At 37.5% G+C, this 24,434-nt stretch overlaps 1 protein-coding gene across 3 annotated transcripts in view; it reads left to right on the top strand.

Annotated features, from left to right (window-relative positions):
- The first annotated feature begins 4,324 nt into the window (after nucleotides 1-4,324).
- The window catches only part of CCDC181 (coiled-coil domain containing 181), a 43,189-nt gene continuing 23,079 nt past the window's right edge, over nucleotides 4,325-24,434 (top strand). For 2 of the 3 annotated variants that reach the window (XM_060009347.1, XM_060009330.1), the window contains exon 1: nucleotides 21,558-21,597. The gene's annotated coding sequence lies outside the window, so the exon portion shown is untranslated. Of the gene's footprint in view, nucleotides 4,362-21,557; nucleotides 21,598-24,434 lie in introns of those variants that run through there. The other variant, XM_060009338.1, reaches the window with a different exon arrangement.

Genomic DNA, 24,434 nt, shown 5'->3' with positions numbered 1-24,434 from the left:
AGTAAAGAGACAGCCCTTTAAAGATGTAAAAAGAAGTTAAGATATGTTGGGGGAAATGAGAAGATCTTACATCACAGCCGCAGAAAGAATGAGCAGATAGAATGGAGGTGAGGCAATATGCTACAATATGACTGAGACTTTTACAGACACATAGTAGTAAAATTGCAGTTAACTTAGGAAAAAGAGAAGATTGTAAAAGCAGCCAGAGAGAAAAGACATAGCATCTGTAAAAGAACACAGCTGACAGCTCTTGTGAGAGATATTTAGAAATGAAGTATTCTAAATTCCTTATGTTATTCATGAGGAATATTAAGATACAGATTAGATGAGATTGTGTTAAATTAGGTATCACAGTAAGGTTTAAAGAATAGCAAAGAATAAAATTAGAGTGTATACGTTACTAAACAGTTGAGAGAATAAAATAAAATAAAGTAAAAGCAAACAAAACGGGAATGATTTTAGCAGCAACAACCATGCAAGCTGGCTTTGTAAAGTTTCCCACAGTGCTGTGGCCATAGGCACCCAGACACCTGCCCTCCCCACCACAAACCACTGCCAAAGTAGCTCAAGGTGAAGATCAATTTAGCTGAAGGGACAGTAAAAGAAGAGGTCTAGAGGAGACTGGCAAGATTTTCAGCTAAACTAATTCTTGCAGACATTGAAACCAAACTCAAAAGGGCAGTGAGAAAGAATAAATCATCTGCCAAAAAATTACAAATGAAAAAAGAGAGCAAAAGGGAAACAGGCTGAAATGTCTATCCAGGAAACTAAAGACAAATAACCTGCAGACGTTGAAGAAAGTAGAAATGAGGAGAGTTAGCAGGAGAGAGAGACGTCAGTCTGATTAATATCATTTACCAAGTCTTGGTGGTTTCTGTGTCCTTTTTACAATCCAGAAAAATATTTTTATCACCTACTTTGTAAATGCAAGTTTTTAAAAAATAGCTCTAAAATCACATGTTTGGAAGGAATGAATACCACCACATCCAATTGTGTGTGTGTGTACATACTTTTTTTAAAAGAAGAATTCACATGCTGGCTATTCTTTTTTTTTTGTACAACCAAAACATGTGGGGATATTTATTTGAGAGGTTTTGACTGTCTTGATAAGGAGGGCAGTTTTCACATCCTATACCTTGAAGTATAACTAAAAGGCAATTTGGAGTCACAGTTATTCATTTAATATGCCTGAAATATTTCAAACTATTTAATGTCTGTCTCCAAGCCATTTTATAGATATAGTGAGGGAGAGAGAGAATTGCTTCTAAAGAAAACTGCTCCCTAATCTTGGCCTACATGACTTTTTAGATTTTTGGTACTTAAATTTAAAGATTTGTTTACAGATTATTCATAATATCTGAACATGATTGAATAAAATCACAACTATGAAAGAAAAATGAAGAATTATTAAATTGTTAAATGACAATTTAAACACAAAACATAAAAAGAAAAACATGAAATAACCCAAATGCCATTAACAGGAGAACGAATAGAAAACTTCTGATATATTGTACTAATGCAATGCTATACAGTGGCAAAAATACAAACATAATAATGTGCAAAACATTTATAAATTTCGGGGCTTCCCTGGTGGTGCAGTGGGTGAGAGTCCGCCTGCCGATTCAGGGGACACGGGTTCGTGCCCCGGTCCGGGAAGATCCCACATGCCGCGGAGCGGCTGGGCCCGTGAGCCATGGCCGCTGAGCCTGCGCGTCCGGAGCCTGTGGTCCGCAACGGGAGAGGCCACAACAGTGAGAAGCCCGCGTACCGCAAAAATAAAAAAATAAAAATAAAAAAAAAATTTATAAATTTTAGAAAATAATTATACTGTTCAGTGAGAAAAAAACCAAATAGCTGGCATGTCCATGCTGCATTATACCATTTAAAAAATGAAGCTCAAAAGCAAGTAAATGAAACAATGTTTTGGTTAAGAACAACATACATAAGTGGTAAACAAATTTTTTTAAAAGAACATAACAAAGCACTAAAAATTTGTGATAGTGGTTACCTTTTTTGGTAAGATAGGGAGATGGTGTAGGTAGATCATGAATATTTGTAATGTTCTTATTTTGGTAAGTGACTTTTATTACACTGTAATATACATACATATTGTATATATAGCCTTTCGTGTGTATCAAATATAATATTTTTTCAGAGAGAGAATCATTGCCAACTTCCTGTGAATTTTGATCAGTATTTCTATCATCCTTCTGCATCACTTGCCAGAATTCAAATCAATTATAGTTGAGACCCTGAAGGAAACATTTTCTCCTGAGTAGGAGAAATCTAATAGTTGCCTTCTTTTATTGTAAGCTTTTAATTTCTCTAATGTCTGGTTAACCCCCAAATATAAACCACAATTAATGCAGCAATTCTGCAAAGTATCTGAACAAATACAAAAATATGAAAATATCTTATCTCTTTGTAATTTTTTTTTAGAGTTGGCAAATAATTTTGTGTGGAATTACCTACAGTCATAGTGGGCAAATGAGTGAGGGTATTTTCATCCTGTAGAGTAAGGAGACAAAATATCCATACCTCCTGGTTGTCTAGTTTGGACTCCGATAGTATTGAAATATAGATTTCATTTTTTTCCTGATGAAAAACATTATGAAGTGAAAAAATACATCTAAAAGAAGTTATGCTTTTGTCTGACTACCGCAAAAAAAAAAAAAAAGGCTGTTTTGTAATGAAAACAATGAAAAGACATTCTTAAAATGGAAAACGTCAGCTGTGGGTTTGCAACAGTTTCAAGAATGCATCTATTGGGTCCTAAGGAAGGAAGAGGCGCCAAAAGCAACAACTTGAGTAAGGTTATCGAGAACCCACATGTGTCATACAGATGGAGGAGTCTGGTGCACTTTAAGAAGCCCACCACTGCAAGGTGAAGGTAATTTCAAAATTAATTCACCTAGCTACGCAGATGTCTTATTCTCTTGCTCCTGTTGTAGTGATCAAGATTTCAGGAATGCATTTCCTCGAAGATGCCCACTTGTAGGAAGGGACATTCACTTTACGCTCTTTTAAATATTTATGTTAGTATTCACTCCCCGCCCCCCGCAAATGCCTGTACAAAACAAAAGATTAGAACTGGGAGGAAAGGAGGGAGAAGAGTAACAACGAAAAGGAGAGTGAGATTGGGAGCAACCTCTCTAAGGTTACAGACTCTGCTCCATGTTTGTAGTCTTGGAGCTCCTTGCTATAATGTGAAGCAGAGTAAGTAAGCAACAAAAATATGGGCCCCCTGTGAAAGTGGCTGTTCTGTGTCCCTCATGTTCTAGGAGAGGCTGAGCGACCATGTATTTGTATATTACACTAGGAAAGTGTTGTATACAAATCCAGCAGTTTAGGAAAATTTATTTCAATATTTCTGGAAATAAAGTTTCACACTTATTACTACTTAATGTGCATCAAGTTGAGACAGGAGGAAAGGGGGCAGGGCACAACCTTTAAAAGAATGACACAGCTGTTGAGGATACTATATAAACTAGTTAGAACCAATTAGGCCCAAGATGGTGGAAGATTCAAATTCTAGTAGACCTTGAAGCTCATTGTAATACATTAGCATGCTAAATAACACACCCACAGGCACCAAGACAGTTCTGAGGCAGACCATGAAAGGCCAAAAAGTGGGTGGCGGCCCAAGTCCTGGAAATCCCTGCCCCTTCTTCAAAATAGTTAGAATATTCCTCCTACTCATTCGTGTATGGAATTACTCAGCCCATAAAACTAACCACACCCTCAGCCCAGGGCTGCTCTCGACTTCTGAGACGACTGCATTCTGCCTGTGGAATGTGTATCTCTCTAAATTTGCTTTCACTTTACCGTGGCTTGCTCTTGGATTCTTTCCTAAAGGAGGCCAAGGACCCTCACTTGGTGGCCTGCCCCATGGACTCACTCGCCTGAAACCTGGGACATGACCATCTTCTTGAGCCCCCCATTTTCCTGCAACAAAGTGGTAGTCAAATGGTAGTGTCCACACAATACTATATTTTACAGAGATACTGGTTTGCCACTGAGTGGTTCAAATGAACATTAACGAAATTGTGGCTGTCTAGTTATTTTAAGAAAGTCTTAAAAATTCTAATGGAAATGTAACTTCTTGATAGTTTCTTCTTTTCTATTTTACTGTATTTAACGAAGAGGTTTGGTTCTCCGAGTAGGCATTTACTGTAAAAGGATGCATACTTTGCTGAGTCACCTTCCTTACTGTTACTGACCTGGTTTCTTGGACTCTTTAATCACTAGAAATTGATACGAGACCAGACAAGGAATTCATGCAAGACTTTATAAGGACTACTGCTGCAGCACGAGGGAGTGAAAACAAGCAACAGGTTCACTTGCTCAATCCCTGAGGCGGGGTAAGCTGGTTCCTTAAATGGGGTGAGGGTAGAGGTTGATCTGTGGGTGGGGCCCGAGGCGTGGCTTAGGTGGTCTGACCACCCTCCTGGTGGTGCTGTGTGCCGGGATCACGGCAGTACCCTGCTTTTGCTCCTGGCACCTCAGAAGTAGCAGCTGGGTTTTGGCCTTTTGTATCCTATTGTTCATAACTGTCCCGACTGTGCATGTGTGTGGATATCTTTAGTCCTTTATAGTTTCTTTGTATTCTGTTGCTCAAGGAGACATTTGTCCAGGTGCAAGGACGGAGGAAAGGGTCTCAGGTTCCAGGTCCCAGCCTGTCTCATTATTATCTCACAGCGTTTCTTGTTTTAAATCCTTACATTCTTTCTCAAATTTATTTTGCTTCACATGATTACACATTTCTTCAAAAAATGAAAATTAACGCATCTAGAGCCCAGAATAACTGCATTGGTTTATAACTTTGTGACCAGAAATCTGCAATTCTTGGTACTTCTATTTTCACAGTACATTAGGGTTGGATAGGTAGTTTTATTTTTTCTCACTCAAGTTCTTCAGGATTTAAGTGGTAGAGAAGAAGAAATGTAATTCTCAATTCAATGCAATCATTGTTTTTGTTATACTTGAAAACACTTTTGTTGTTCAGTTAAAACAAAACATGAACCCAAATTACCTGTATTCCTAACTTAAGTCTCCTTTACTCAAATACCAGCAGTGTCTGCAGCCAGACAAAAGTAGAGAACACTTGATGGAGGGAAGCTAGAATGGAAGGAGACACTGGTTCATTGTCATTAAAATATTTTATCTTGGGAAATTTTACAAAAACATATTTTCACAGAAACACATTGTTAGGGCCCTTCCTAGGGCCATAGAAGAAGCCGGTGCAGATGAGAAGCCCTGAAATGTAAGCTTTATTAGCTTCATGATAAATCCTCCTCTGCTTGAACTTCTATGTCCTTCTAGCTCCTGTCCCTTTTCTTCTCTTCCCTTTATAGCAATACTCCTTGAAGTGAACTGGCAATGCTGCTGTCTCTGCTTACTCTCTTCTATTTTGTTCAGGATCCCATCATTCCTCTAAAACTGTTACTGAGCTCACTCTGCTCGCTGCACGACCGACAGGCCAATAAATCGGGAGACGAACTGTTGCGGCAAGGAATAATGACTTTAATCAGAAAGCTAGCAGATCAAGAAGATGGCAGACTAGAATCCACCCCAACAAAATCTTCCCTCAGTCCCAATTCGGGCTCCTTTATACAGAGGCAGGGGAGTGGGAGGGGCCCACTGCGATGCCAACCAATGGCTGACTGGGACTGCTAACGGTAGCCTTCTGAGGGTTGCTCCCTAATGGCTGCTCGCCAACGGTGGTCTGCTTCCGGGAGGGGCCCACTGTGACCAATGGCCGACCAATGGCTGAGCGGGACTGCTACCAGTCACTGCTAACAACCCCGCACCTGCCCCGCCTCTATTATACCCCAATCATGTATTAGTCATTCCTCCCAACAGCCTTAATAGATGTCCATCCCCATTTTAAAACAGGGTCCAGATCATAAGTGCACTACTAACTTGCCCAAGGTCACAGAAAAAAAAAAACAAAAAACCACAACTATTGTCAAAACCGTGGTTCCCAGTCCTCATTGTATTTGGCCTGTCAGCAGCATTTGAAACAGTGAACATCCCTTCTTTAAACAAGACCTTCCCTTGGCTTCTGGAACACAACTCTCTCTTGATTCTCTGTAACTCACTGGTTGCACCAGGGTCTTGTTTACTGGCTCTTCCACTTCTTCCTGACAGCTAGATAGATGTTGGAACACTCTCAGGCTTACTTCTCTGAACTTTTGTTTCCCTCCTCATCTACATCCCCTCCCTGTGTGTCATGTATATCCCTTTCCTATTCTCTGAATTCCAGGCTCTATATCCAACTGCTCAGTTCCATCTCTACTTGATTGCCTAACTAATCACAACAACACTGGAGAAACAAACTCTTGATTTGTACCCTGCTTGTCCTAGATCTCAGTAAAGTGCCATTTCATTCTTTCATTTGCACAAGCTAAACAAAAGCATTAAGTCATTCGTGACTCCTATTTTTCTCTCACTCTCCCCTCAGGCTATGGATAGCAAATCCTATTGACAATATTTCTCCCCATCTTTTCATACCGTCTTTCTCTTATTGCATCAACTCAGGTATTATGTAATTCTTTGTGAAGTCATTCATTTATACTTGTTACCTGAGAGTTGGTTAGTCTAGAATCAGTGAATGGGCTAGAGCCTGGGACAGAAATGATTTGTTTTGCTCTACATGTTTCTTGCTCCCTTAAAAGGAAGAGAAGAAAAAAAGGAGAGTGGCAACCATCAAAACACCTTCCTCTCTGCTCATCAAAATTAATTCAGTTCACTGCCACATTAGGCCAAATAAAGATTGGCATAAGAGTGGTTACGAATTTCAAGCACTCAGCCTATAGGATTTCTACTTCTATGCCACCTCTTATCAATCTCGTTTATTAATAATGCTACTGTATTTTATTTATCTTTGTGCTTTACAATTATTATAACAGCAAAATTTATATTAATTTCTACTCTTAAAATTAAACTTTTTGTCACACGAGGTAATTGTCAGTATTCTTGAATCTGGTTATGGAACAGGTATATAGAAAACAACAACTGCTTACATTTGAGCCCAGGAGTAATGGAATTAGAGATTGGTTATTTGAAAATTAGTTGCTTTTTAACATCTCAAGTAGATACTTTTTTTCTGCCCTTTGGCCTCCTCTCTCCCCCTCTACTATGCATTGTGTATCTGCATTAGGCATCAACCAAACCTCCCCCATGGGTAGAAATACTTGCTCAACCATAAAGAGCAACATTCTCCTAGCATCAACAAGACAACTCCTTAACAGATAACATTCTTTCTTGATCTTGTAAGGGGCCACGATGATGCTTAGATCTAGGCTGTGTAAACTGTCAATAATACATTATTTAATGTGTAGCCCTCTGTAGCAACAAACTTATATAACTGTGCCTTGATTTCTAACGGGCAGAACAGTTCTCGGAGTTTTCTTTTTCTTTTTTTTTTTAATAGATTTTTGTTGTTGTGGTTTTATAAATTTGTTTTTTTTTTATTTTTGGCTGTGTGGGTCTTCATTGCTGCATGCGGGCTTCCTCTAGTTGTGGCAAGTGGGGGCTACTCTTCTTTGAGGTGCGTGGGCTTCTCATTGTGGTTGCTTCTCTTGTTGCAGAGAATGGGCTCTAGGCATGCGGGCTTCAGTAGTTGTGGCACGTGGGCTCAGTAATTGTGGCTCCCAGGCTCTAGAGCGCAGGCTCAGTAGTGGTGGCTCACGGGCTTAGTTGCTCCGCGGCATGTGGGATCTTCCCGGACCAGGGCTCGAACCCGCATCCCCTGCACTGGCAGATGGATTCTTAACCACTGTGCCACCAGGGAAGTCCTCTCAGAGCTTTATGAGATGCTGTTCCTGGGCTATAATCATCAAATTTGGCTCAAAATTTTCCATTTCTTTCCTTTTTTCTTCTTTTTGCTTTGTTTTATTTTATTTTTTAAATTTATTTTATTGAAATATAGTTAATTTACAACATTGTGTTAGTTTCTGCTGTATAGCAAAGTGATTCAGTTATACATATGAATATAGATTCTTTTTCATATTCTTTTCCATTATGGTTTATTACAAGATACTGAATATAGTTCCCTGTGCTATACAGTAGGACCTTGGTGTTTATCCATTTGTTTCTTGATCTATTGATTAATTTTTCATCAACATTGAGATGTTCTTGAATTTCAGGACTTAGAAATTTTTATTACTCTTTATTGTAAAGTACACCGAATATTAACCAACTACCTTTACAATAAACAAATACAGTAACAGTAACTCACACTAACACAAAACATATTCCTAACAAGCCATTTTTTTTCTGTCTGGGGCAGTTTTAAAGTCACCTTTTCCCCCCACAAAAACAGATATGTACTTATACAAAAGCCATCTTTTTAAACAAAGCTAATGATTCACAAAAAACCATGAATATAGTATGTAACTAGTTGATACACATCTAATAGATTTTGTTAAAATCAGTCTCATAGTAACATGTCTGAAGTGTTCTTTAGCAAAATATGTGAAGAGAAGACTTTATCAATGTCTAAAAAAGTGGGCCTTCTTTATAGACAATCTGGGAAATTATCATAAAATATTAAAATTTTCCTTATAATTTTTAAGACTAATTTTTCAAAAATACCCAGTTACAAATTTACTATCAGGTACACTACGTTGCACATTTAATGCCTTTTAAACTAATTATAAATGACAAATATAGTACCTGTGAATTCATTAATGTCTTCATAAAAATTAGAATTTGATTACAATTGAGAGGAAGATATGGTTTTTGATAGAATAGTAACTGTGGGATAATACAAACACAAAAATTTGTGAACCATTCCCTCAGATTACCTAGCAATGTTGGGAACAGTAGGTGTGGTCAATAAACCTCTAATGGATTGAATTTAAGACTCTTCACAGCCTTTCCCTACCTGATTTTCCAGCTTTGTTTCACGACGGCATCCTACACTATTCCAGAATACTTGCTGTTGTTGACATTACTCAGGAGCCTCAGATTCTATGCTTTTGCACATATCAGTCCCTGTGTCTGGGATGCCCTCATCCCGATTTCTGACTTTGATATCCAACTCATTTGTGAAGATTAGCTCAAATGCCACTTTTTATAGGCAGCCTTCTCCAATATTTCTACGCTACCACATATACATACAGCTATGTATTACAGTTATTTGTATGTATATATATCCACTTTAAGCTCTTTGAGGGGAGAAACTTGTTTTGTTCATTGTTTGTCTCTTAGTACCTAGCACAACACCCTATAAATGTTCATTGAATTGACTGATTAAAGTGGAGAGTTTTAAGTTTTTCTAAGGTTCATATCTTTTGCTAAAGATGATATGAATTCATGGAAGAAATATCTTTGGGAAATATGCTTTAGATCTTGTGCACTCAAAGCCAGTGACTGAAGAAAATTCTGGCTTTATTACTGATAAATCTGTGAGCTACTCTCAGGGAGGGATAGAATATATACTAGTGAAGCTCTTAATATATGCCACCACTGATGGTTTGATTTCATACTCTGCTAAATTGTCTGCTATGTACAAATATCAACAATTTAGAAAAGAACATCACAACTTGATGGGTGCCACTGTGCTGTAAGAAGGGCTATAACTCAGCTGAGATTAGCTCCAGAGGTAGTAGTTTCTGGAGTTCAATTCTCCCTTGAAAAATTCCCCATTGGATCAGAGGTAATGCTGATTTATGAATCATCTGAAGATTGAGCTGGTGGGTGGATTAATGAAGAAAAACAAAGGAAAACCTAAAACCAAAAGCAAGATGAGATAAGCCACAGACTGGAGAAAAATATTTATAAATCAAATATCTGATAAAGGACTTGTACCCAGAATATATAAAGAATCCTTACAACTCAATCCTAAAACAAATAACCCAGTTTAAAAATGGACAAAAGACTTGAATAGACAGATCACCAAAGAAGACACACTAATGGCTAACAAGTATATGAAAAGTACTTCAAATTAGTAGCATTAAGGAAATGAAAATTAATACCAAATTGAAACAGGAAGGAAGGGAGCATTTTAAAAAAATGACATAGCCATTGTGGATACAACATAAACTGGTTAGAACCAACTAGGTCCAAGATGACAGAAGATGTGACTTCCAGTAGAGCTTTAGCCTCATTATATGCTCATTGTAATATATTAGCATGCTACTGAGCTATGACCAGGTGTGAGGCTGACCATAAAAGGCCAAAAAGTGGGTGGTAGCCCAAATCCTCAAAATCCCCACCCCTTCTCCAAAATAGCTGGAATAATCCTCCCACTTCTTAGCCTATGGAATTACCCAGCCCATACAAACTAACCACACCGTATTTTGGGCCACTCTCAAACCTTTTGAGACAGACTGCATTCTGTCTATGGGATGTGTATCTCTCGCAATAAATCTACTTCTTACCTACCACTTTGCCTCTTGCTGAATTCCTTCTGTGCTGAGACATAAAGAACCTGAGCTTCATTAAGTCCTGAGACCAGGTGTGCAATTTCAATTAAAAGACAGTGGGTTTGGGCTTCCCTGGTGGCGCAGTGGTTGAGAGTCCACCTGCCGATGCAGGGGATACGGGTTCGTGCCCTGGTCCGGGAAGATCCCACATGCCGCGGAGCGGCTGGGCCCGTGAGCCCAGCCCGCGGCTGCTGAGCCTGCGCATCCGGAGCCTGTGCTCCGCAATGGGAAAGGCCACAGCAGTGAGAGGTCCGCGTACCGTAAAAAAAAAAAAAAGACAGTGGGTTTGAGTCTCAGCCCATGGGTTCAAGGCCCAATCTGAGTTTTGGCTGAGTAAAAGTCTAAGCCTGTGGGTTCAAGAACCAATCTGAGTTTTGGCTGGGTTCGAACCCCATCTGAGTTGTGCAGTTTCAAAATGAGATGCCATTACACACCCTCTAGGAAGGTATAATTTAAAAAGCAGAAAATACTAAGTGTTGGTAAGGATATAGAGAAACTGGAATTCCCATACATTACTGGTGGAAATGTATCAGCACAACCACTTTTGAAAACAGATTGGTAGTTTCTTAAAAATTACACACAGCCCAATAATTCCACTCATAGAAATCTAACCAAGAGAAATGAAAAAGATAGGCCCACACAAAGACTTCTACAAACATTTTTAAAGCAACATTATAATAGTCATTATAAGCAGAAACAACCCAAATGTTCATCACCCAGGGAGTGGATAAACAAAAGATGGTATAGCCACACAATGAATACTATCTTGTGTTAAAAAGGAACAAAATACTATGCATACTACACAACAGATGAACTTTAAAAACTTTATGTTAGTGATAGAGGCCAGATGCAAAAGGCTACATAGTGTCAGAAAGTAGAATGGTGGTTGCCAGGGGTTGGGGAGAGGGAAAAATGGGGAGTTTAACAGGTTTAACAGGTACAAATTTTCAAATGTTTGTGCATTTGTTTGTGCATTTGTGCAATGTTGGGGAAGATGAAAAAGTTCTGTAGCTAGAGGCAGAAAGTAACCATTGTGAATATCTAAGCCTAGACATTCTTCATAACAAAGGCCTAATCTCCAGGGAAAAAGACTTTCCCAGAGCCTTATCTTATGTGAGGGAAGGGCATTTCTTCAACTCCAGTTCCCTCTAGCCTTTCTGTCTCACCTAAATAGATAGAGGGGGAAGCTAACAAACACTTGTGAAGGTCACAGCCCAGGGACCAAGGCCCACTGAAAGAGTGAGATTTAATCATAAGATTATAGAATGATTCTCTTCTTCCATACTTTACCACCATACCAATAGGGCTCTAGTAGAATAACAGTGAATTACAGCTGAAGGAGATGCAAGCTCTCTGAGGAGGAGTTCTTATGGAAGCCCAAAAACTAGAGAGAGAAAAAGAAGGACACTAGAGAAATTTGAACCCTCTGGCACATGCAGCTATGGAAAACATTAAACACAGCCCAACTTCTAACCATATTAACATAAAATCTCACATTAAAGGCCTATCTGCTTCAGTCCCTATTATCTGATATACCATGTCCAGCTTTCAACAAAAAAATTTACAAGTCATGCTAAAATGCAAGAAAAAACACAGTCTGAAAAGACAAAGAAAGCAACAGGACAAGGCCCAGCTTGACAGAGATATTAGTGTTATCAGATTGGGAATTTAACTATGGTCATTATGTTAAGGGCTCTAATGGAAAGTGTAAGAAAACATGCATGAACAGATGGGTAATATAAGCAGAGATATGGAAACTCTAAGAAAGAATCAAAAGGAAATGCTATAAACCAAAAGCACTGTAACAGAACTGATGACTCTATAAAAGGCATTCATCACTACTCTTGACACAGTAGAAGAACCAGTGAACTTGAAGACTGGTCAATGGAAACTTCCAAAATTTAAGGCAAAGAGGAAAAAGAATTTAAAAAAGAATAGAATGCCTAAGAACTGTGGGACAATTATAGAAGATGTACCATACATGTAATTGGAATACCAGAAGGAGAAGGAACAAATAGAGCAGAAGAAATATGCAAAGTAATAATAGCCGAATAACCTTCCAAAATTAATGAAAGACAGCAAACCACATATCCAGAAAGCTCAGAGAATACCAAGCAGGATAAAAAACAAAACAAAACAAAACAAAAAACACGAAGAAAGAAAAAACTACATTAAGGTATGTCATATTCAAATTGTAGAAAACCAAAGACAAAGTTAACAACCTTGAAAAAGCCAGAGGCAGGAAAATCTTACCTACAGAATTACAGCAGATTCTTGTCAGAAACCATAGAAGCACAAAGAAAGTTGAGTGAAATATTTAAAATATTGAAGGAAAAAAATCATCAACCTGGAATTCTATATTCAACAAAATTATCCTTTTGTTCAGGATAAAGACTTTCTCAGAAAATTAAAAACTCAGAGAATTCAGTGCAAGCAAGAAGTATTAAAATGTTCTGTCCTGCAAGAAATATTAGAAGTTCTTCAGGGAGAAGGAAAATGATATATAGGTCAGAAACTTGGATCTATATAAAGAAAGAAAGAATGTTAGAAAAGGAATAAATAAAGGTAAAATAAATTTTTATTTAATCTTAATTTATTAAAAACTAAACCTTAAAATGTTTAAAGTAATAATAGAAGCAATGTATTGAGTGATTATAGAATATGGATAAGTAAAATGAATGACAGCGATGTCCCAAGGATCAGAGGAAGGAACTGGGAATACTTTTATAAGGTACCTGCACTACATATGAAGCAGTAGTGTTATTTGAAATTAATTTTAGATTAGTTAAAAATGTACTGTAAACTCTAGGGCAGCCACCAAAAATTTTTTTTTTTTTTTTTTTTGCGGTACGCGGGCCTCTCACAGTTGTGGCCTCTCCCATTGTGGAGCACAGGCTCCAGACGTGCAGGCTCAGAGGCCATGGCTCATGGGCCCAGCCGCTCTGCGGCATGTGGGATCTTCCTGGACCAGGGCACGAACCCATGTCCCCTGCATCGGCAGGTGGACTCTAAACCACTGCGCCCCCCAAAATTTTTTTGAGGAAGTATAATTGCTATCTTAGGAGAAGAGATAACATAGATTATATAAAATGCTCAACTAAAACCAGAGAAGGCAGAAAAAAAGGGGGGAAACATATCAAAGAATAAATGCAATAAATAGAAATCAATTATAAACATGTAGGATATTCATCCAAGCATATCAATAATTGCTTTAAATGTAAATGGTGTAAATACAACAATTAAAGGAAAGAGACTGTCAGAGTGGATAAAAAATAAGACCTAACTTATTTATAAGAAACCCACTTTAAAGACACATGTATGAATAGATTAGAAGCAATGGGCTGGGGAAAGATATACCATGCTAACAATCATTAAAAGGAAGCTGAAGTAGCTATATTGATTTCAGACAAAACTGAATTCAGAACAAGGACAATTAGCAGATATAAAGAGGGTCATTACATAATGATAAAGAGGCCAATTTTCCAAGAAGACATAACAATTCTTAGTGTGAATGTACTTAACAACAGAACCCTGAAATATATGAATCAAAATCTGACAACTAAAAGGAGAAATAGAAAAATACACTATTATAGTTAAATTATTCAACACCCTCTTTTAGTAATTGATAGATCAAACAGGCAGAAAATCAGTAAGGATATGGTTGGGCTGAAAAGCACTATCAACCTGATCTAATTGACATTTATAGAATATTCCATCAAACAACAGCAGAATGCATATTTTTTCCAAACCTGAATAAACAACTTCCAAAATGGGCCACATTCTTAGTTGTAAAACATACGTTTACAAATTTGAAAGTATAGAAATCATATAAATTATATTCTCACACCACAATGAAATTAAACTAGAAATAAATAACAGAAAGATAACTGTAAAACCTCCAAATATTTGGAGTTAAAAGACACATGTCTAAATAACACCTGTGTCAAAAAGAAGTCTCGAGAGAAATTTAGAAATGTTTTGAACTAAAAGAAAATACTATTTATCAAAAGTTGTGGGAGGCAGCAAAAGCAATGTTTAGAGAGACGTTTATAACATTAAAGACATATATTAGAAAAGAAGAAAGATCCAAAATCAGTAATTAGTTTCCACGTTAAGAAACTAAAGAAAAAAGGGCAATTTAAACCTAAGGCAAGCCAAAGAAAATAAATAATCTTTAAAAGGCCTAGAAGTCAAGAAGGTGCAACTTCTGCTATAAAACTGCAAAGAGCTAGACCTATAGGACAGCTTAGCAAACGGCACTTAATGTTTAACCATATGGGTAGCTTCAAAGAGTAATTATTCAATCAGGCAATAAAACACTACTTATAAACACAGGGTTTTCCTGTCAATAATTTAAAAGGTAAATTATGTTTGTTGTTTTTCCTCAAAGGCTAACCTTTTAGGAAGATTCATTTTGCTTCTTTCCCTTTATAATTTATTTCTATAAAATCCTTCTCCCAGATTTCAGAATTTCTAATCACATACTGAGTAAGCTAGAGCCTCATAGCAGGAGATCCCTTGAAACTTCTGCCTTATGGGGGCTGGGCATACACTCAAAAGTGCTGAACACATGAAACAAGTGCTGAATAATTTTTTTGTGTTAAAGGGATGTACTTATGGCTGGCATACAAGCTGAAAAAGGGATTGTCCTGCTGCTAAGGGTCATATGCAAACTCAAGCTCTCCAGCCTTTACTGTGACACACTCATAATAATAGTGCACTACAGAAAGAATGTCTTGATTTTTTCAGCAGTTGCTGTATTTTTATTTTAACTATATCCAGATATAAGATATATCTGATATGTAATATATATGTAATTGATAAATATTATTATACATCAAATCTGTGTATAACTACTATTAAAAGTATCAAATGTCACCTCAATAAGGCTTAACTTGACTAAGTTATTTGAAATAGCAGCCCCATTACTACAACCTAGCCCCACACTTCTGATCCTCTCTTCTTGGCTTTATGTTTTATATATCATTTCTCACCTTCTGACACACAATATGATTTACTTATTTAGTATGTTTATTATTTATTGTCTTTTCTCCCTACTAGAAGGTGAGCTCCATAAAGGCGGTGAATTTTTCACTTCCTAAAGAAAATATTCCCTACATTATAAAATAGCTTTTTTAATTTACAAAAGATCCAGATGTTAATGTATCAATTTCAAATACATGTATGTAAACATTATAAAGCCCTTGTGCTCTGTAAATAAATGAGCCTTAAAGGTGGAATGTATAGGTATAAATTCAGAAGAATACATGCTTAAAATTTCACCTCTTCTTTTTCCCTTCCTTTCAAATGATAACATTCTAATTTCTGGGCTGGGAACTCAGAGATCTGAACTTATTAGAATAAAGTAAGGCAAAGGACTCTGAGACTTTTGCACCTTTTTTTTTTTGGCAATTGGGTTCTAGGTGTTTGAGATAGTTGGAACTCTGACTTCCAGGGAAGATGATAGTTCATTGATATATTCCAAGTATCTAGAACAGTGTCTGCCACTTAAGTGCTGAGTAATATTTGTTGAATGATTTAGAATATCGTGACTCTATACAGAATCTGCATATTGTCTGTAAAGTGTTTTACTTTGAACAGTTTTATAGAAGACATGTACAGTCATGTCTTCTTAATTCTTGGCATTTATTTAATCTCTTCAGGGTACTTAAGTTAAATAAATATTGGTTTTTCTAAATCAAAGCCTTCAAAGTGCTTTTTTTTAATTGAAAGAGAGTTGCTCAACCTTATGCTGCTCTCTTCCTCATTTTGTGTACTTATTTCTATACCATGTATAATGAACAATGACAGAAAACTGGGGGAGTTTTATCTCTTTCTTGGATCTTTTTTTCAGAATGGACATTTGAAATTTATAGTTATAACTAGTATTAAATTAACCAGTGGAGAGGGAAAACACATGGCACTATTCATATACACAGTGATCACTATTTGTAAAATCCCATAGTCTTTCATTTCTCTAATGAAGACATACAGATGGCCAAGAGGCACATGAAAAGATGCTCAACATCACTAATCATTAGAGAAATGCAAATCAAAACTACAATGAGGTATCACCTCACACCAGTTATAATGGGCATCATCAGAAAATCTACAAACAACAAATGCTGGAGAGGGTGTGGAGAAAAGGGAACACTCTTGCACAGTTGGTGGGAATGTAAATTGATACAGCCACTATGGAGGTTCCTTAAAAAACTAAAAATAGAATTACTATAATGCCCAGCAATCCCAATACTGGGCATATACCCAGATAAAACCATAATTCAAAAAGACACATGCACCTCCAGTGTTCACTGCAGCACTATTTACAATAGCCAGGTCATGGAAGTGTCCACTGACAGACGAATGGATAAAGAAGATGTGGTACATATATACAATGGAATATTACTTAGCCATAAAAATGAATGAATTTGGGTCATTTGTAGAGATGTGGATGGACCTAGAGACTATCATACAGCATGAAGTAAGTCTGAAGGAGAAAAACAAATATTGTATATTAACGCATATATGTGGAATCTAGAAAAATGGTACAGATGAACTGGTTTGCGAGTCAGAAATAGAGATGCAGATGTAGAGAACAAACTTATGGGCACCAAGGGCGGGGGTGGGATGAATTGGGAGATTGGGATTGACATATATACACTACTATGTATAAAACAGATAACTAATGAGAATTGCTGTATACCACAGGGAACTCCACTTTGCTGTACAGTAGAAACTAACACAACACTGTAAAACAACTATACCCCAATTAAAAAAAAAATCCCAGTCTTTGATGAGTCATAAATTAAAAACACATTTCTGCTGCCTATTACTAAAACATAGTCATTTATTGATGCTTAACATTTTCTGACTTTGAAGAGCATTAAAGTCCATCCAGGTGAAAGGGCCTGTATAGCAGAAAACTTCTTTTCTTTTCGTACCTGCATTTACCTAAATCATCCTGTTCCTATATTTCCTTAATTCTCCTTCCTTGTGCAGTCATTGGTAGTCCAAAGGGCTCACACCAGAGAGAAGAGGGAAGAGGACTTTATTTTTCCAACTTCACTGAGGTATAATTGACAAATAAAAATTGTATATAGTTAGGTTATATGACATGATTTTTAAGGTGTACAATATGATGACTTTATATATAAAAATATTTTATATGTAAATATTATATAATATTATTAAATATTATACTATATAATATTTATAAGTATAAATGATTACAACAATCAAGTTAATTAACACATGCATTACCTCCCATAGTTACTTTTCTTTTTTTGGGGATAACCCTTAAGATCTATTCTCTAAGCATGGGTCCGGTTGACCAATTCAGTAACATTTTCAAGGTTCATCCATGTTGTAGTATTGAATATTTATCAGTACTTCATTCCTTTTTACAGCTGAAATATTCCATTGAATGGATATACTACATTTTATGTATCCATTCATTATTTTTTGGCCATTTGGGTTGTTTCTGCTTTTTGGATATTATGAACAATGGTGCTATATTCCATTAATATTTGCAAAAATACTTAAAATATTTAGGAGGGTCAGTGGAAAAAATATTCAACTAGGAGTTCAGAAACGTAAGGTCAACTTTAGCTTTGTAGTAATTCCATGTTCACTAAAGGAGATTTGACTAAAATTCCTTTGACCTTCAATACTTGATAATTTTATATTTTTTGTCTTTTTCAAGTGTTTGGCCTAAGACCAAAGTCCTGCAGCAGAAGAAACATTAGGTCATTACAACTATACATTCTACACTGTAGCTAGGAAGTGCACTCAATATTGTAATTAAACTTAACCTGAAATCTTTTCTGTTTTTTAACTTAGTCTACTGTACAGTTTGGAGAATACTTAAAAATTCAGTTTTATATTGCTCCTCTTTGGAGGAAAGGTGCTCTCCATTTTACCAAATGATAGAAATCCTAATAATAAACAAAAATAATCTGAATGGAATGTGCTGAGGAAATATTTTCATTTCTCCCTGTTTTATTTCTGGTAGGGAATGGACAGTTCCTAAAATCTTGTCATTTGTCACCACAGCCCAAAAATCATCTTGCTCCCCCTTCATACATAAAGATGACCTTTAAGGAGGATTTGAGAAAATTCTAGATGACCATTTTGACATGCTTGAAAGTTGGAGCAAACAACCTATTTCCTTTGACCATTCTCTTGGGCAATAAAAGTTTTTATTTTACTCTATTTTTTTAATTGAAATATAGTTGATTTACAATGCTGTGCCAATCTCTGCTGTACAGCAACGTGACTCAGTTATACACACATAGACATGCTTTTTCATATTTTTTCCATTATGTTTTATTACAGCATATTGAATATAGTTCCCTGTGCTATACAGTAGGACCTTGCTGTTTATCCATCCTATATGTAATAGGTTACATCTGCTAATCCCAAACTCCCAGTCCTTTCCTCCCCCACCCCCTCCCCCTTGGCAACCACAAGTCTGTTCTCCACGTCTGTGAGTCTGTTTCTGTTTCATAGCAGGTTCATTTGTGCCATATTTCAGATTCCACATGCAAGTGATATCACATAGTATTTGTCTTTCTCTTTCTGACTTCACTTAGTATGATAACCTCTAGCTGCAAAGGTTTGGTTTTGATTAGGGAGGATGGGGGTGGGATGGGGAATCTTCCGGTCACTAATTAGCAATGTGCTTATCTACTAATGAAAGCTGAAACTACTTTTGGAAGTTAATGGTGAAGAAAACAACTTAACGGCAATATACCTCTAGAATTCATTCTAATAAAGTCCGTATCCGGCAAGAGACACACGTTGGAAAACTCAACCCAGACAGTAAACTTTCCCCAATTCGTACTAACCCTCGTGAAACTTATGGGTGATGCTTGGATTTCTTGGTCGTTTCCTCAGAAACCGCAGCCAGAGAGGTCGTTTACCCGCACCACGAGGAGCGCCCGGAGCGGTAGGTGTTCTTAAGCTATCGTCTGCGTCTGCGCTGATCTCCCGCGCCCTTGTAGTGAAAGAGGCCCGGATGGAAGACGCGGAGACGCGCCGTTGCCATGGCAGCCGGGTCCTGGCTGCTGCGGCGCAGGTGCTGGGGTCTCGCTCGCTTTGCTGTCAGAGCTTAGAAAGAGGAGGAAAGGAGAACTCCCCTGGCCGACTTTGTGACCTCAGCCGCTGCGTCTTACACAGGCAGGAGGGGATATAGAGGGAGCGAAGGGAAGGGTGATGCGGAGATATTTACGGTGGGAGAGAGGGTAAAGGGGTAAACGTCTGGGACAGCTGGGAGGAAAGGTGGGTAGAGAAGCGAGTGAGGAGACTTCGTGTTGGCGCCTCATCCTTCTGAGTCCGGGGTCCACGGAGCTTGGCGCTGGCGGGGAAGCCTGGCAATTCCGCCTTACTTCGCTCTGTATGAAGGAAACCCCTCAGAGGGTAGCTTCCTTTCTAATTTTTGTCATATTCTTTCGCCTCTGAAAGTTCTCATCCCTGGGAGAAAAAAGTCACTCCTGAAATGTTAGCTTCCATGAAGAGGCTAAGGTATTCAGTTAGTCGGTGGTACCTTGGGACCCTGGATAGAAATTAAAATTACCACTGATGTTTGTAAAATATTGTTTATCGTCATACTGTGTGACAGATTGTGACTTAAAAAAATTTTTACTGATGGGATCACAGTCTGGGTAGGATGCCGCAGTAAGAATGGGCCAGATGGTTTCATGTGATTATTGGTTAGCTTTTGCTTAAGTACTTATTTTATATTAAAAGGCGTTTGGTTTGACGTTCTTCCCGTTTTCTTAGATTTTAAGCAACCTTAAACTAGTATGACTGGAGTCAATGATTTAGATTAAACTATTTTTGAGTGTTTTGAATCCTGAAAGAAACTTATCAAAATTGTGTGTATATATGGACTTAACTAAAAAATCTACAGTCATAACCACGAGGGATTTAGCAGACACATAAGAGGAAGGAATTAATTTCTGTCTCTTGCTACAGTTCCTTATTAAGAGGGTGGTTCTGGCCTAAGCCACCTACATAGGTTTTTACTGATGATACACAGTGAATGTGTGAAACTCACAAGGAATACGTGTTAGGTGATTCAGTTTGTGTAAGATGTATTTCTTTTCCAGAATGTAGACTGTGTGCCATATGGCCAGTACCCTGGGGATGAAGATTAAAAAAACTGAAGGGGATTGAATATCCTGTGACGCATTTGAAAAAGGCTTAAGGGACTTCGTTACAAGAGCTTATGATTTATGTTCTTTGTTTACTTGGGAACGATCCATGAATTTTTTGAAGTTACAGGAGAAGAATGGCACTTGTTATTTGATGAACTTCATTTACTTCCCTGAGTCACTTCAACTATGGCTTTTTTTCTTTTTAATTACAGCATGATAGTTTGATTTAAGAATACCTAATATGTTTAGTTTGTAATTATCTTATTTTGCTGATTCTGTGTTTTAGTTTTAAATTTGAGTTTTCACATGGGTGAGATACTTTGTGAATAGAAAAGCGTATCTACTGGAGTCTTCAGGCAACCATTTATTTACAGGTCAGAACCATGTTTTTATGAAATTAAGGGAAAGCAGTGATGAATTCCATAGAAGTCTTACTCTAACAATTAGTTATGTAACTTAAACATCTTAAAATAATAAATTTCAAGATTCCTGATCTGAAAATAAAGCTGATTATCCTAAGGCATATGTGACTGTGAAAAATAGTGTTATTTATATAAGTGTTTTGGATCACAGTGAGTTTTAGTCTATTCTACATCATTCTTGGCACCCTTACTTTTTAAAACAATTTTTTAAAATTTATTTATTTTATTTATTTATTTTTGGCTGCGTTGGGTCTTCATTGCTGCGTGTGGGCTTTCTCTAGTTGCGGCGAGCGAGGGCTACTCTTCCTTGTGGTGCGTGGGCTTCTCATTGTCATGGCTTCTCTTGTTGCGGAGCACGGGCTCTGTGCACGCAGGCTTCGGTAGTTGTGGCACATGGGCTCAGTAGTTGTGGCTCACGGGCTCTAGAGCACAGGCTCAGTAGTTGTGGTGCTCGGGCTTAGCTGCTCCGTGGCGTGTAGGATCTTCCCGGACCAGGGCTTGAACCCGTGTCCCCTGCATTGGCAGGCGGATTCTTAACCACTACACCACCAGGGAAGCCCCAGCACCCTTACTTTTAATTGGTAGGTAAGTAGACAAAACAGTTTGCGTGATTTAGCCAGTTTTGCAGCTTAGGGAGTGATAAATAAACTCACTCTGAAACATTGATTTGTTTTCTTCAGGTCACTTCAAAATATTCCTCTCAACCTCTGATTTCCAAATTATTGAGACATTACTTTGAGTCCTTTAAGAAAGTCCATTTCCTATTTTTAGCTTAAAAGAAATAAGTATCTAGAAAGATACAGTCCAACTAATACATTAGAAATAGTTATAATTATCCAGTTGAATAATTGAGTTGAATAATTAACACTCAGTGTGCCTAAAACTAATTTTGTCTTGAGAGGGAAGGGGAAGGAATATTAAGAACTCTGCAGAGGAAAGGTGGTGACATTTAAATGAGATAGACTTCAGAATTTAAGTCTTGAACTCAGTTATTCAGACACTGATAATTTATCTTAGAGTAAAAGCATTACCATGGTACTGTGCATTTGTTTTTACATTCTCTTGCATTTCATAAGTCGGCACTTATTTGCTAATTTGCTTCTTGTAGTAAAAGTTAAAATAAACCTTAAGGGTCATCTAGCTTAATCATTTGTCCAAAGTTTCAGTCTCCTTTGAAACACTCTTGCGGTGATTATCTTCTGAGCTATGTAGAAACATTTGATCAACAGGGAACGCAGCTCACTTCAGGGCAAGTTTGAAAATGTAAATTCTGTCTTACATTGTGGAAAAATTTGCCCCTGAGTTTCTAGTCCTTGGTACTAGTCTTACTGTTTGAAATAATGCAAGTCCAACCCTCCTTTACATGGTTACCATTTAAATATTGTAAAGCAGTTGTCATGACTCTCCTTTAGGAGATTTCTCTTCTGTGGGCTAACATTCTGAGGGTTTTCAAGTATTCCTCAGAATACTGGCTTTAAGGCATTTTATTCTCATAACCTGCCTTCTTCCCTTCTCCTTGTCTTTTATTTCCCTGTCTCCTGGTTTACCAACCTCTGAATGTGTTCCAGCTTGTCTTTTGTTCTCTAAACTGTAACAAACTGCATACAGAGCTTCGTATGTTATCTGTACCTCAGCCAGGTCTCAGCCTTGGAACCCATTTATGTTTTTGTCCTCATCATTTTTTTTCTAATTGATGTACACTTGATTTACAATGTTGTGTTAGTTTCTGGTGTACAGCAAAGTGATTCATATATTCTTTTTCATATTCTTTTCCATTATGGTTTATCACAGGATATTGAATATAGTTCCCTGTGCTATACAGTAGGACCTTGTTGCTTAACAGTAAGACCTTGTTGTTTATCTGTTTTATATATAGTACTTTGTATCTGCTAATCCCAAACTCCTAATTTATCCCTCTCTTACCCCCTTTCCCCTTTGGTAACCAAAAGTTTGTTTTGTATGTCTGTGAGTTTGTTTCTGTTTCATAAATAAGTTCATTTGTGTCATATTTTAGGTTCCACGTACAAGTGATCTCATATGGTACTTGTCTTCCTCCTTCTGACTTACTTCACTTAGTATGATAATCTCCAAGTCCATCCATGTTGCTGCAAATGGCATTATTTCATTCTTTTTTATGGTTGAGTAATAATATTCCATTGTGTATATATACACACCACATCTTCTTTATCCATTCATCTGTTGATAGACATTTAGGTTGCTTCCATGTTTTGGTTATTGTAAATAGTGCTGCTGTGAACATTGGGGTGCATGTATCTATTTGAATTATCTCATCCTTTTAACTCATTTTGAACATACTGTGCACTAAAACCTATCAAAACTTTTTCACACATAGCGTTATCTATTCTCTTAGCTAGTGCTTGTACAGCTAGTGGAAAGATGGTCTCCCACATGCTTTCATTATCATTTGGTGGTGAACAGTAGAAGGAAAAAAATGTAAATCTTGCTTTAGTAAAACTGGCACCAGGTTAGGTAGTCTGGTCAAACATTTAGGGAGAATAAAGTGAAGCTAATGGCCACAACAGAGTTTGATGTTTTATGTTTATCAAATCAAACATAATTTCTCTCATTTTGTATCTTAAAAAATGTACCTAGGGCTTCCCTGGTGGCGCAGTGGTTGAGAGTCCACCTGCCAATGCAGGGGACACGGGTTCGTGCCCCGGTCCGGGAAGATCCCACATGCCGCGGAGTGGCTGGGCCCGTGAGCCATGGCTGCTGGGCCTGCGCGTCCACAGCCTGTGCTCCGCGGCGGGAGAGGCCACAACAGTGAGAGGCCCGCGTACCGCAAAAAAACAAAACAAAACAAAAAAAATGTACCTAGATTTAATGTGTGCTTGACATCTGTACTTTCTACTTCCAAAAAAGGTTTTAGGCAACCTATTCTTGGTGTAGGAGCAAGAGAAGGCAGGTATAGAAACAAGGTCCCAGGTGTTTGGGGCCCTGAAGATCATAGTTCTACAGTTATTTTGAAACTGGACCTAAAATTCTAGGTATATTTATAGAGCATTGCTCTTTTTGTTTAAGTCAATAGTGGAACGTATGCAGATTATTGCTGTATATTTCTACCTTTGGCTATTTCATGACAATTAGATCCACATAAACAATTTTCGCTCAACCATTTTCTTTTTGAAAAGAAAATATGACATCAAATTGATGCCTTCTCACTTCTTCTAGACCCTTCTCCAGGAGCACATTTATGTTCAGGCCACACTGGAAAATTCCATGCACTTCTGTGTTGCTTCTTCCTCATGCTGTTCTCTTGTCTGGGATAATGATGAACTCTCGTACTCATTATTCAAAACCCATCTCATTTTTTCCTTGATATTTCCAATTTTAAGCGGAGTTAGTTGCTTTTTTATTCTTCTTTCCACAGTCCTTTATAATATACCTTTTCCCTACTTATC

This window comes from Delphinus delphis, chromosome 1 (assembly GCF_949987515.2).
Source record: "Delphinus delphis chromosome 1, mDelDel1.2, whole genome shotgun sequence".
NCBI lineage: Eukaryota > Metazoa > Chordata > Mammalia > Artiodactyla > Delphinidae > Delphinus > Delphinus delphis.
This window is presented reverse-complemented; position numbering and strand designations above follow the sequence as displayed.